The sequence below is a fragment of the Camarhynchus parvulus genome, chromosome 1 (genome assembly GCF_901933205.1).
Source record: "Camarhynchus parvulus chromosome 1, STF_HiC, whole genome shotgun sequence".
Lineage (NCBI taxonomy): Eukaryota > Metazoa > Chordata > Aves > Passeriformes > Thraupidae > Camarhynchus > Camarhynchus parvulus.
Window position 1 is genome coordinate 41,594,358 of NC_044571.1, and position 11,869 is coordinate 41,606,226.

At 41.9% G+C, this 11,869-nt stretch overlaps 1 non-coding gene across 1 annotated transcript; it reads left to right on the forward strand.

Moving 5' to 3' along the window:
* The first annotated feature begins 2,589 nt into the window (after window positions 1–2,589).
* Window positions 2,590–2,662, forward strand: TRNAF-GAA. The gene has a single exon. It is a non-coding gene; the product is annotated as a tRNA-Phe (tRNA).
* The last annotated feature ends 9,207 nt before the right edge of the window (window positions 2,663–11,869 follow it).

Sequence of the window (11,869 nt, forward strand, 5' to 3'; positions counted from 1 at the left end):
GGAGAAGTGTGATGCTTTCAGGTTTTGGGGAAGCATTTCTGCAGAAGGCAGAGGTAGTGATGTAAATACTGTGAACACTGTAACCTTTCACTCTACTCTTTCAAGGTCTGTGTCACAGAGCAAAGTGAGGCCTCACCAGTAAGAAAAATAAATGGAGTAAAGGTGTATTTCACTTAACTGCTAAAACTTTCTAAGGAAGAAGGGCTGGACTTTGGCAGAGGTTTGGATTCGGTTCTATCAGGAACTTGGGTGGTTTGCATCTCTTTTTGGGATTACTGTTCTGAATTGGATCAGATCTTTGGGAAGCAGCTCCTGAAATCCCTTGTGTATTGGGGAAAACCAACATTGCTGCCTCACTGTCTTGGTGTACAACAGCTGCCATTCCCTGCATCCCTTGCCAGCAGCAAGTGAAAGGATTTGGAAGACATTGAGGTGGGCAGCTGAAGCAGAGCTGTCTGCACTCACAGAATCAGAGTGATTCAGCTAGGAAAGGACCTTAAAGATCACCTAGTTCAAGCCCCCTGCCATGGGCAGGGACACAGAGCCCTGTCCAACCTGACCTTGAGCACTGCCAGGGATGGGGCAGCCACAGCTTACCCTGCCAGCTGTGGCCTGTGGGGCATTTTTGGTGTGTGTGTATCAGCTCCACTTTATGCAAAAAAGAGAGCTTTTACTTTCTCCTAGGCTTTCTCTGGTCTGACCTCAGCAATTGCTTAAATTAGAGTGCTGCTTGCATTAAGGGGTGTCAGCTGTGGTTTAGGCTAGTTTACACTGTTCTAAGATGATGGACTAGAAAATACCTTTGGTTTGTCTACCCTCTGCTTTCTTTGATGTAGGAGAAAGACTGTGGGTGAAAAATGTGGGGTTTTTTTTTTGTTGGTTTGTGTGGTTTTTTGACTCAGAATGCTCCATTTTGCTGAAACTGTGTTCTTATGCTCATTAGACAGGCACAAAATGCAAATATCTTTCTACAGAAGGAGGAACTTTTAATACAAACCCCCTTGCCAAATTCTGTTAAGGGAAAAGCTGACTCTTTTATTAAATATGTTATGTCTGAGACTGAATTGTCCTTCTCTTTTATTTAATTTTGTTTTGCATTACCTTTGGTTTTTGTTTTTATTCCCATTGTCATTTCCATTTCACCTGGCAAAACAGAGATTTCTAAAAATAAGAATCACAATAACCCATTGCTCCATAGTACCTCTGATTGTTGTGGTAATGTATGAAAACTCTTAAGTCAATAGTGTTTTGACTTCTGTGCATGCCCTGACACATTTGGAGTTTATCTGCACCAGAGATCACTGATTATGTTAGCTGCATCAGTAGGAGACATTCTTGTTAAGGGATTATATTCATCATTTCTCAGGAAAACAATCATTGCCAGTGGCAATGGAAAATCGTGAGAAGATGAGATTTTGTATCAGTATGTTGTTCACACACCTCTTAAGCACCAGTGTGGGTGGATTTTTTAACCTCTCCCTAACTGAATATTTTTTTGTGAAGGGTTTTTGTTTTCAGTCACTGAACTGCTGCCTCAGTCCTCAGCCTTTGTACTTCTGAAAACAGGTATTTGACTCCTGAAAATGTATCGGCTCCTGAAGAACCCACAAATATGGGACAAAGTGATGAAAAATACACTCTGAAAATAAAAGGAAATAGGGTGATTTATGTTACCAAATATTCACATGGCTGGCTTGGGCTGAGGCTGCTCCTTCCCCACTTGAAGGAGTTTGTTAAATTCCTCTAGTACTATGGAAGAGAGTCGTGGTGGTTTTTACTAACAGGAGGGAGCAGCAGTGGACAATTTTTCAAAGCAGCCTCTCTCCCCTCGCAGTGTGCAGGAAGTGTGAGTAGGAGATGCCCTCACAGGTGGCTTTTCCGAGACCATGGGCTGTGCAAATCCGCTCAAATTTGAGATGTCAGTGCCCGCCACAGGCACTAATGTGGGCACTCTGATGCATCCTCTACCTTTTCCCTGTAGCCGCAGGCATGTGCTACCAGTTGCCTGTTGAAATCAATGCTGAATCTACACCATGAATGTAAACTATTTTTTCTTCTTACACTACTTAGTTGGGACTTGTGATTTATGTGGACACAGGGAGCTTCTCCAGAGGAAGACCATGGACACAAGAAGGTGCAGGTGCCCTTCCTGTTCACATCTTTTTATGACACCATCATCTCTGCACACATTTTGTCAGGCTTTAAAATAAAATCCCTGAAAACTGAAGTAAAATGCTGCCGATTTAATGCTCCTGAGTCCCACATAATGTTCTAGTTCTTGTTACCTCCCCCCTGGAGGATAATAATCCCCCCTGGATTATTATCCAGGGAGCCACTGCCAAAGTACCTTCATTCTGACGTGTGTGTTGGACATAGATGGCTGTATATGCATAATTTTGTTACTGCTAATTTGTCTTTGGCTTACAGCATAATTTTGTTTGCGGGGGCCCGTCATTGACTCGTTTGTGGCATCCAGCGCCGCAGGGAGAATAGCGACCATTTTATTTAGACCATAAACCGCGAACCGCCGGGTGACGGGTGCGGAGGAACAGATTAGTGCTATCTCACCGCCAGCGCGGGGACAGGGCAGCCGAAATAGCTCAGTTGGGAGAGCGTTAGACTGAAGATCTAAAGGTCCCTGGTTCGATCCCGGGTTTCGGCAGAACTTTTTCCTCTTTCTCCTCGCCCTCCCGGGAGGCGGCGAGCGGATCCCGCTGCCCGCCCGGCCCGCGGGCTTGGGCAGCGCCCGGGAGTTGCCCTGCGGGCTCGTTCTGACAGTGTCGCTCCTAGCGCAGCGTGCCCTGCCTTCCTCTTTCCTTTTTTAGCTCCTCTTAAGTTTAAGCTTTTTATTTAGCGTGGAAGAAGTGAAAGCAGCGAGCTTCATTCCCTCTCCCTCTCTGCCCTTCGCTATCTCACGGCGAGGGACGAGAGAAGAGAAAGTGAAACTGTGCGTGAGGAGCGGGGTGAGCGGGAGGGAAGGCACAGAGGGTGAAAGGGTGGCTCCAGAGGACGGGGACAGGGACAGAACGATTAGAGGTTTCTTCTTGCCAAAATCTGTAGCGCAGTTCAAAACTTCCCGGACCTCACTGTTCCTCTACTGTCAATAGACGGCTGAAACTATTTAACTTGACAAAAAGTGTGAAAAGTGCATATTATATGGCTCTACGCAGATATTTACTATATGTATTATGTTGTATTGGTTAGTAGTGCTGTATTAACATTTTAATAGTATGGTAAATGTAGTTTTGTAGTTAAAATGTAACTTTTGTAGCTAAAATAGAAACTATGTATGTGGGATATTTTTTTAAAGAGAGGAATGAGGTAGTCGCATCAGATAGCAGCCACAGGACACCTAAATCTTTCAGAGATAAGAATTTATTGCTCCCTTATCAGAAGAAACGAACTTCTTCCCGCCTTGCCCAGCCTTGAAGACGCCGTTAGGATTCAGAGGAAGAAGTTGACACTGACCAGACAGAATCCTTTGTTTGAATGGAATTTATGCATCATGTATGAGGTGTATGAATATGCAACAGGCTGTTGTTTTTAAGGGTGAATCCTCTGTTAACGTGTGTCCTTTTTCGGGCTTATGCTGCCCAGAAAAAGGTACCCGGACATCCGTAGCTCTTTGTTTCTATTGTCTCATATTGTCCTAAATCCTAATTGTCCAAATTATTATTACTCTAATTATATTACTCTTTTAATAAGCATTTTATTACAATTAAACTTTTAAAATTTTAAAAACAAGGGATTGGCGTTTTTCACAGAGCCAATGGAATAGCTTCAAGGTCAGGAAAGCTGGTGATTAATGTCACCTCGTCTTTACTGTTCATGTTTCTTCCTGATCCTTCCTTTACATGTAAATTGAAAAAAATAATTTGGATTTGCTGAAGCATATTTTTAAGGAGTGTGTCTGGTTTTGATTTGAAGACATGAAGAGACAGACATTTCATTGGTTGTCTTTGGTAATTTGTTGCAATTTTTTTCCAAATATATACCTTTAATCTGGACCTGTCCTTTGTTAAACATTTTCTCTGCTAGATCAGAGAGATTTCTTGGTACCTGGCATTTGGTCATTACAAAACTGTCAAGTCAGCACCCACCTTTTTATGGGTAAGCTAAAGAAATTAAATTCTTTCTGTCTTTAAGACATTTTCTCCTGCTTTCAGGTAATTTTTTTTTGTGATCTTTTAAATACACTGGCACCAGAACAATACACAGAAAAAGGACTTTCAATATTGATGTCACCGGTACAAAACACAGCAGCAAAGCATCTCCCTTACTTCTCTGTTCAGCATCTTTCATCTCTTCACGAGAAGGTGTCACTGGTCCTTTTCTAATCACAGCATCACAACAAGCACTGGTATTGAATTATTTGTCCAATACAAGGAGGACTCACTGCAGATGAATATCTAATTAGTACAAAGCAAGGGTAGTGTTACTTAGATCCTTACTGATAAGACAGACAAGGGGTAATATAACTGCTTATATTACTATTTTTCTTAAAGGTTTTTTAAGGTTTTAAAATAACATTAAGACTGCACACTTGAGTACTCGGGGACGGAAGGAAATGTTAAGCAGTTTGGTTTGTTTTTTTGCCAAAAGTGTTCAATTATTCATCAAAGACTTTTGTATTGTTTTGGGGAAGAGTTAGGGAGGTATTAATTTCCTGCAGATATGTGATCAAAGAAGAAAAACCAGAGAAGGGCTGTTTACTTTTTGGCCTTTTCCACACTGCATGTATAAAAGTGAGTCATGGTGCAAGTTTGGGTGTCAGACCTCTGACTCTCTGCTTGGCTTGTGCACTGGCACCCTGAGAGACAGCTCTGCCCAAGGTCATTTGCTATGAAGGGACTGCTTTTATGCAGTGGTCTGGCTATAAACCCCCAGTGCTGCTCTGGAGGCTTGATCCCCTCTGCTTCTGAGTTCCTCGAGGGCCAGGAAGGGTGTGGGTCTCACCTCACCCCTCAAAGGGTCTGATTTTTAGCAGGACTACCCAGGCACAAGGATCTATGGCAAATATGTGTATGTTAGTGTCTGAAAATTCTATTTTATCAATAAAGAAAATATTACCCGTAATGGCAATTCAATCTCAGAGTTTTGTGATGTTAAACAGAAATTTTGTAGAGCACTGAAATATTAATGGTGGTAGCCTTGGGGAGAGTGAGAAGAAAATCTCATTTTTTGTTTGGTGTGGGATTTAGGTTGCACACACCGAGTAAGGCCTGAAGTCTTATGTGAAAGAAGAGGATAAAATTAACCTCAATTCTGGAACTTTTAAACTCCTGTCTGTTTGATTTTGTGGGCTTGATGCAGATTTCTAATGTGATTTGGCAGGTTCTGTGAAAATAACCTCAAGTGTTGCTGCTTTATTGCTTGTCACAGAATATTCAGGCATTTTTTCATTCGGCTGTACCTTCTTTACAAATCTTTCTTTTGCCACACTCTAGGCCTCTTCTTGCCAGCAAACATTTCCTTTTATTTTTCTATCAGCTTCTTCCCTCAAGACAAACCCCCTGCTAGGACACAATTACAGGCTGTCTAACTAGGCCTTTATGATTTAGTCACAAAGTTCCTTCTCTGCAACTGGCAAGCTTCTCTGCTTCTACAAATATACTCACATATGCTTTTTTAAATGTCCACCTAATACTGAAGTTAATACCTGGCAGGGATTCAGAGGAAAAAAAACCTCTATTTGGAATTTCTGACAGTGGTGGGACAAAGTTGCTGCGCCCGGTCCATAGGCTCAAGTTCAGGTGTTCCTTGTGCGAAATGCTCCTCCTTTTCCTCCATGTCCCACTGTAGAGCTGCGCATCTACATAATTTAAAAAGTCTCCTCCTTGTCCCCGAAGGAATTTCTGCACTTGATATTTGTTACTGTCTTGTCTACCTCTCAGCAGTAAAATTTCCTTCTCTTTGGATTAAAAATTGGGTTTGTTTGCTAGGAAAGGTTTGTTTCTGTCTCTTGACTGAAAGATTTCTGACTTTGTCTCCTTCAATGTTTACAGACATCTAGTAAATCTCATTTAGTTATGTAGTGTGACAGGTACAAGGGGTTTAGAAAACATGAATCAGGAGTTACATTTAGGTTTTTTATGTTTTTAATGACAAATCTTAGTTATAGTCTATTTGGTTTCTGATACTGTAGAAGAGCTAGAATGGCGCTTTTCAATTTTCTGGGAAATAAATGCAGTTAAAAAGGCAACAAAAATTTTCAGTTGATGATTCATTTCTAGAATCCAATAGTTTACATTCAAGACTTTTATTTCCCCTGTCCCCCTGTCCCCCTGTGAGTGAGCAGTTTAGGAGATCTTTATCTTGTTTGAGTTCTCAGGAACCTCACTTGATTCCATTCCTTTGGAGTTTTGGGCTGTGATTGGTTTTTTTCCCTCCTCCTTTTAAATTTTTTTTTCTCAGTGATTTATTCCAGAGTTCCTACTTTATGCTTTTCTAATAATATAGGATTCTTATTCCATTATATGTAGAACAATTGAATTTATGGTACAGTTACCACGGCAAATTTGGGACACCTAAAGCTTAGCCTTCAGTCTTGCATGGTCATCAATGCTGTCTTTATCCCTCAGTGAACCCCAGGGGAACATTATATTTTTTGTTTAAATGTACATACATCCTCTTGCTTAGAGCAAGGGAGCATTCATTTCTTGGTTCACAATGTTCTTGGAATTTAGACCACATGACATAAGGGATGAATATATTTTGTTCCATTTTGTATTTTCTGTTGGGATAAGTAGTAGCATTAGTATTTTGAATAAAAATTGTGAGAGAAGAATGTCTTCTGGGTCAGGCTCTGGAAAGTTGAATGTAAGGCTCCAAACCAAACTACACTGTGACTCTATAATTTCAGATATTATTTCAAATACTTGTCCTACCTTTCAGATTTTTTAAAATGTGTTACACAGTCATATCTGGACTTCTTTCTTCATATTTCTTCCCCTGTGACAGGGGCAATTTGTTGCATAGCTGAATTATTGAGACAAGAGACTCCGTCCTACCTATTTCACTTTACATTTTGTAAACTGGCCAAGATCTGCTCTGTGTAGATCAGGCCCTCCCCTACCACAGCCATTTAGTGACATTCATTTGATATCAGTGACATTTAGAATTTCAGTGTCTGTCTGAAGTCAAACTAGTCACCCTCACCTCCTTTTAAGATCAAGGTAGAGAAATTAGGACAGAAGACTTTACCAAGATGCCTTTCTGAGAATGGGGTGTGCTGTTCCCTGGAGTTCCCTCTTTCCCTTCATAGAGTACTGGTGAACATCAGGGTAACTGAGATTTAGTTCTCTTACCTTCCAGATTCTGTCTTTCTTAAGTGAATCATACTTTATATTCTATGACTGCCTTTATAGTAAGCCCAGGCTGGAATCTGATGAAATAATTCTGAAGATAAAACTGCCTTTGGGTAGGTGGTCACCACAGCAGCAGTTTGATCTGCCAGTCAGCATTGTTTTTATCTAAATTATAAATGGCTTAAGCTCATATCCATGTTCCTACATAATATGGGCACTGGAAAAAGTGTGCTTGTTTAGTTAGGAAGTGACAGAGTACTGAGTCCCATAAACCAAATGATGATACTCAGTCATGATCACTGAAGAAGTTTCTCAGACAGCTTGAATGAGCGAGTAGGATGAAAGAAAGATCTTACAAAAGAAATGAAAGTGTGCTCAATCATTATCTCAGAGAGAAATGAATAAAACCACAGCAAGGCAACACCTGACTTAAAAGTATAAAAATGTGTCTGCAAATAATGTTTATTTAAGGCTGTGGAGAGATCTGGCAGAGTTGACACAGGCATGTGCTGTACCAAAGCAGTTTATGAGTATAGGACTTTCCTATGCAAGTTGTGCAGGGTACATGTTTCAGTTGGCATGTGTCCTTAGGGAGAGGAGAAACAAAGTGCCAGCAAATTCAGAGCTTTGGAACTGTGTGTGTCTTTAAGTAATGAGGAATTCCCACTGCAGTCAGCTCCAGACTTCTGGGAGGCAAGTTCAGCTGGACCACAAGGCCTGGTGGGGAATCCATGAAGAATCTGGAGGGAATTCCTCTGTTTAAATGTAGACCTCTCATGCATATTGTTCTTTGAGTTGCTCTTCTCGTCTAACGTGTGAACATGTTGTAGCATATAAATTGGTTTTCAGGAAAATAATTCCATGCATTAGAAAAGGACCGGATAAATAAGTGAAATATGAGAAGCCAGGAGATGATGAGACTGTTCATATGAAGAGGGTTTCTGTGCCATGGCAGGATCATGAGATCTTCAGAGCTGATCTGACATTCCCAGACTTTGGCCTCATTCTCCCACATACCACACAGGGAGACAAAGGGTACGGTGGTGATAGGGCAGTAGCTTTTGTTGAGACATCCCAAAGACATAGATTTGCTAGGATATTGGGGAAACCTAGAACATGAACAGGTGTCTGAAAACCTCTGCAACAGGTTTCCTTATAAAAGGATCTTTTTCCTTATTATCTCTAGAGTCATTATGAATTTTTGTGTAAATTCTTTACTCTTCTGTTGATATACTGGTTTCCATGCCAGTTTATATGTAGAATGTTTTATTTTGACCAAAATTCTTTCCAAAATTCCAAAGGCCAAATACTTTTCTGGCTTGATACTAATCTGTGCTTGAGTACAGTAGAAGGAGCCTGAGAAACAATAGTGTCATTGAGAAAAAAAAAGTGAACTTGCTGCCTACTTACTACTCAGGAATTCTGTATTACTCGTGTGAATTGTGTTTAGTGATTTCTTTGCCTGTACCTTTGAGTATTCTTTTTCTTTATTCCCTCCATTGCCACAAAAATATGTGAATGTATTTGTCCTAAAAATATGTTGGCATATGGATATATTTCTTTGCCAGCCTTTGATGACAGTCTGAGAAGTTTTCTGTTGGGGGTCACCCTATGCATGAATCCAAACTACAAGGTGGCTGAAATACTGCTTTCCTGTACTTTCAGAGTAAATCCTAAATAATGTAATTAAAAATTGAACACAGTTTCAGGCGTGGCAGCCTTATCCAGTAGCTCAGATGTGTGGTGTGTTGGGTTGACCCTCGTTGGATGCCAGACACCCTCCAAAGCCACTCTGTCACTGCCCTCCTCAGCTGGATAGAGAAAGGCTTGTGGGTTGAGATAAGGGCAGGGAGAGACCATTCAGCAGTTACTATCGTGGGCACAACAGACTCAGGGAAATCAGTATAATTTATTACCATTCAAATCAGATTGGGGCAATGAGAAATAAAATAAAATCTTGAAAACACCTTCCCCTCATATCTCCCTCTTCCTGGGCTTAACGTCACTCCAATTTCTCTACCTTCTCCCCACCAGCAGTACAGGGAGACAGCAAATGGGACCTGTGGTTAGTCTATCATGTCTCTTCTGTTCCTTTCTCCTCAGTGAGGACTCCTCACAGTCCACCCCTGCTTCTTCCTGGGGTGCTCCCACAGGAGACAGTCCTCCATGAATTTCTCCTGTATGAGTCCTTCCCACAGGTGCGGTCATGCAGGAGCAGAGTGCTCCAGTGTGGGTCCCTGCAGGGTCACAGGTCCTGCCAGCAGCCCTGCTCCAGCACAGCCTCCTCTCTGCACAGGTCCTGCCAGGAGCCTACTTCCCAAAGGATCACAGCCTCCTTCAGGCATCCACCTGCTCTGGTGTGGAGTTCTCCCAGGCTGTTGATGGGCCTCTGGTCCCCTGTAGCCCTCCATGGGCTGCAGGGTCCCAGCTGCCTCACCATGGGCTGCACCAGGGGCTGCGGGGAATCTCTGCTCTTGTACCTGAAGCACCTCCTGCCCCTCCTTCTTGTTTGACCCTGATGTCTGCAGGGCTGTCCCTCTCAAATATTTTCTCTCCTCTCTCTGTCTGCAGTTGCCATTATGCAGTAATTGCTTTCCCCCTTTTAAATCTGTTATCCCCAAAGTGCTGCCACCTTTGCTGATGGGCTCAGCCTTGGCCAGCGGTAGGTCTGTCTTGGAGCCAGCTGGCTTTGGCTCTCTTGGACATGGGGGAAATTTCTAGAAGCTTCTCACAGAAACCATTCCTGTAGCTCCCCACCTGCCAAACTGTGGCATGCAAGCCCAGTGCTTGTGGATAAGGCAGTGCAATCACAGCTTGGATAATTGGCATGGCTCATATGCTCAGATTGGCTGCCTGAAAAGTCCTTTGATGGTTCAGGGCAGTAGTACCAACACACAGCATGACCCATTTTTCAAGACATAGTGAAACTCAGTAGTAAATAGAAAGTCATTCAGGTTACTAATTTGTAAACTGGTATAGTGCTGATTCTGTGCAGCCCCAACAACAGCTCCTTTATTTAAGTGCGATTGCGTGGGGAAAACAGAGGAACTTCTCAGTAGTGACACTAAAGAATGGACAGTGCCTGCTGTTTTCCAGTGATTAATAGAAATACAACTGTCTTTTTGTAACTTTGTTCAATGTGTTCCTCATGGCGTGTCATGCAGCAGCAGAAAACCACCATTGCTGGCGGCGCAGTGACGCCAGGATGTGGGATCTGTGCATCCTCCTTCTGTTTGTCTGGGTGTTCCCCTTCAGCCAGGGAAAGCACTCCTAAAATTCATTAGCATTTACTGAGGGCAAGAGAATACTGCTACATCTATCCCAGGACTGCATCCTGTAGTGTGCTTCCAGTGTTGTAGAATTATGTGGTAGTGATGGAGGGAAGTGATCATAATAAAATCTACACATGTGCCGCTCTTCTACTCTCAGTTTTATTTTCCCTGCACACTAAGTAATTTCCATGTCATCCTCTCCCTGCTGTTCCTTTTCCACACTACAACTTCTCTGAAAACAGCAGATTTCTCCTTCCCCATGTACTACATTAGAAACCTATTTTCTTGCCTTACCTTATCTTACCTGCGTCAGTACTTCACCTTTCTCTATGCTTACTCTTTCTGTCTCATATAGAGTTTCAAATAGCTGTAGAAACATTCCTATCAGTGTCTGAAATGAGCCAGCTTTGATTAAAATGTCTGCTTGGACACATATTTTGCATATAGACCCACCAGTTCAGGGGTTGGATTGGTTAGCTGAATGCTGTCTGTATATTTTGAGTTTGTTTTGATGATGCTGGTAAGTGAGGGCTCACTTTAACTGCTTTCAGATATTATGTGGGTAACTTTGGTACAAGACATTGTCTGACATAGATTCAAAGACAGATCCTTCACACAGCAGAAAGATGCATTTTTGTGCTGAGTGGGATGGGGAGGAGTGTCTTTCAGAGGGTTTTTGAGCCAGTTCTTCCATTTATATCTCCTGAGCTTCTTCAACATATTTTTTCAGCAACTATTCACACTTTCTGTCTTTTGCACACATTGTGTCAAAAGCAGTGGACAAAAGCCAGTTCCAGGTAAACTGAACCCAAAGTGAGGTGAGTTGAAACCCATTTCAGAATACATGGTATTGCTAATATGCTTTATGCCTCCATAAATGAGGTAGAATCATATTTCAGTTTGTCTGTCAAACAGTAAGTTTTTGATATAAAGATCTGAGAACCCAAAAGTGCTGATGACAGTGTCCACGGTGTGGGTGAACTCTTTAGCTACATGATGGCAATTATTTGCTGCATAGATCAGAAACTTCTTGAGAAAGAATGGTTGAACATCCATGGAAGTATTGAATACCACGGACCTAACCATGGCTTTTTTCATTATATATGCTTATAAAAATGGCTAAACAACAGAGCTGGGGAAGGTGGAGGGGGAAGGTAGTGAAAGCTTTCAGTGAAGCAGGGGGAGTTGCTAGTTTTTATTTAGTATGGTGTACCTGAACTAACAGCTATTGCTTCAGACTCACAGAATCACTTATCACTACTTTATTTTTGTTTATTAATTTTATTGCTG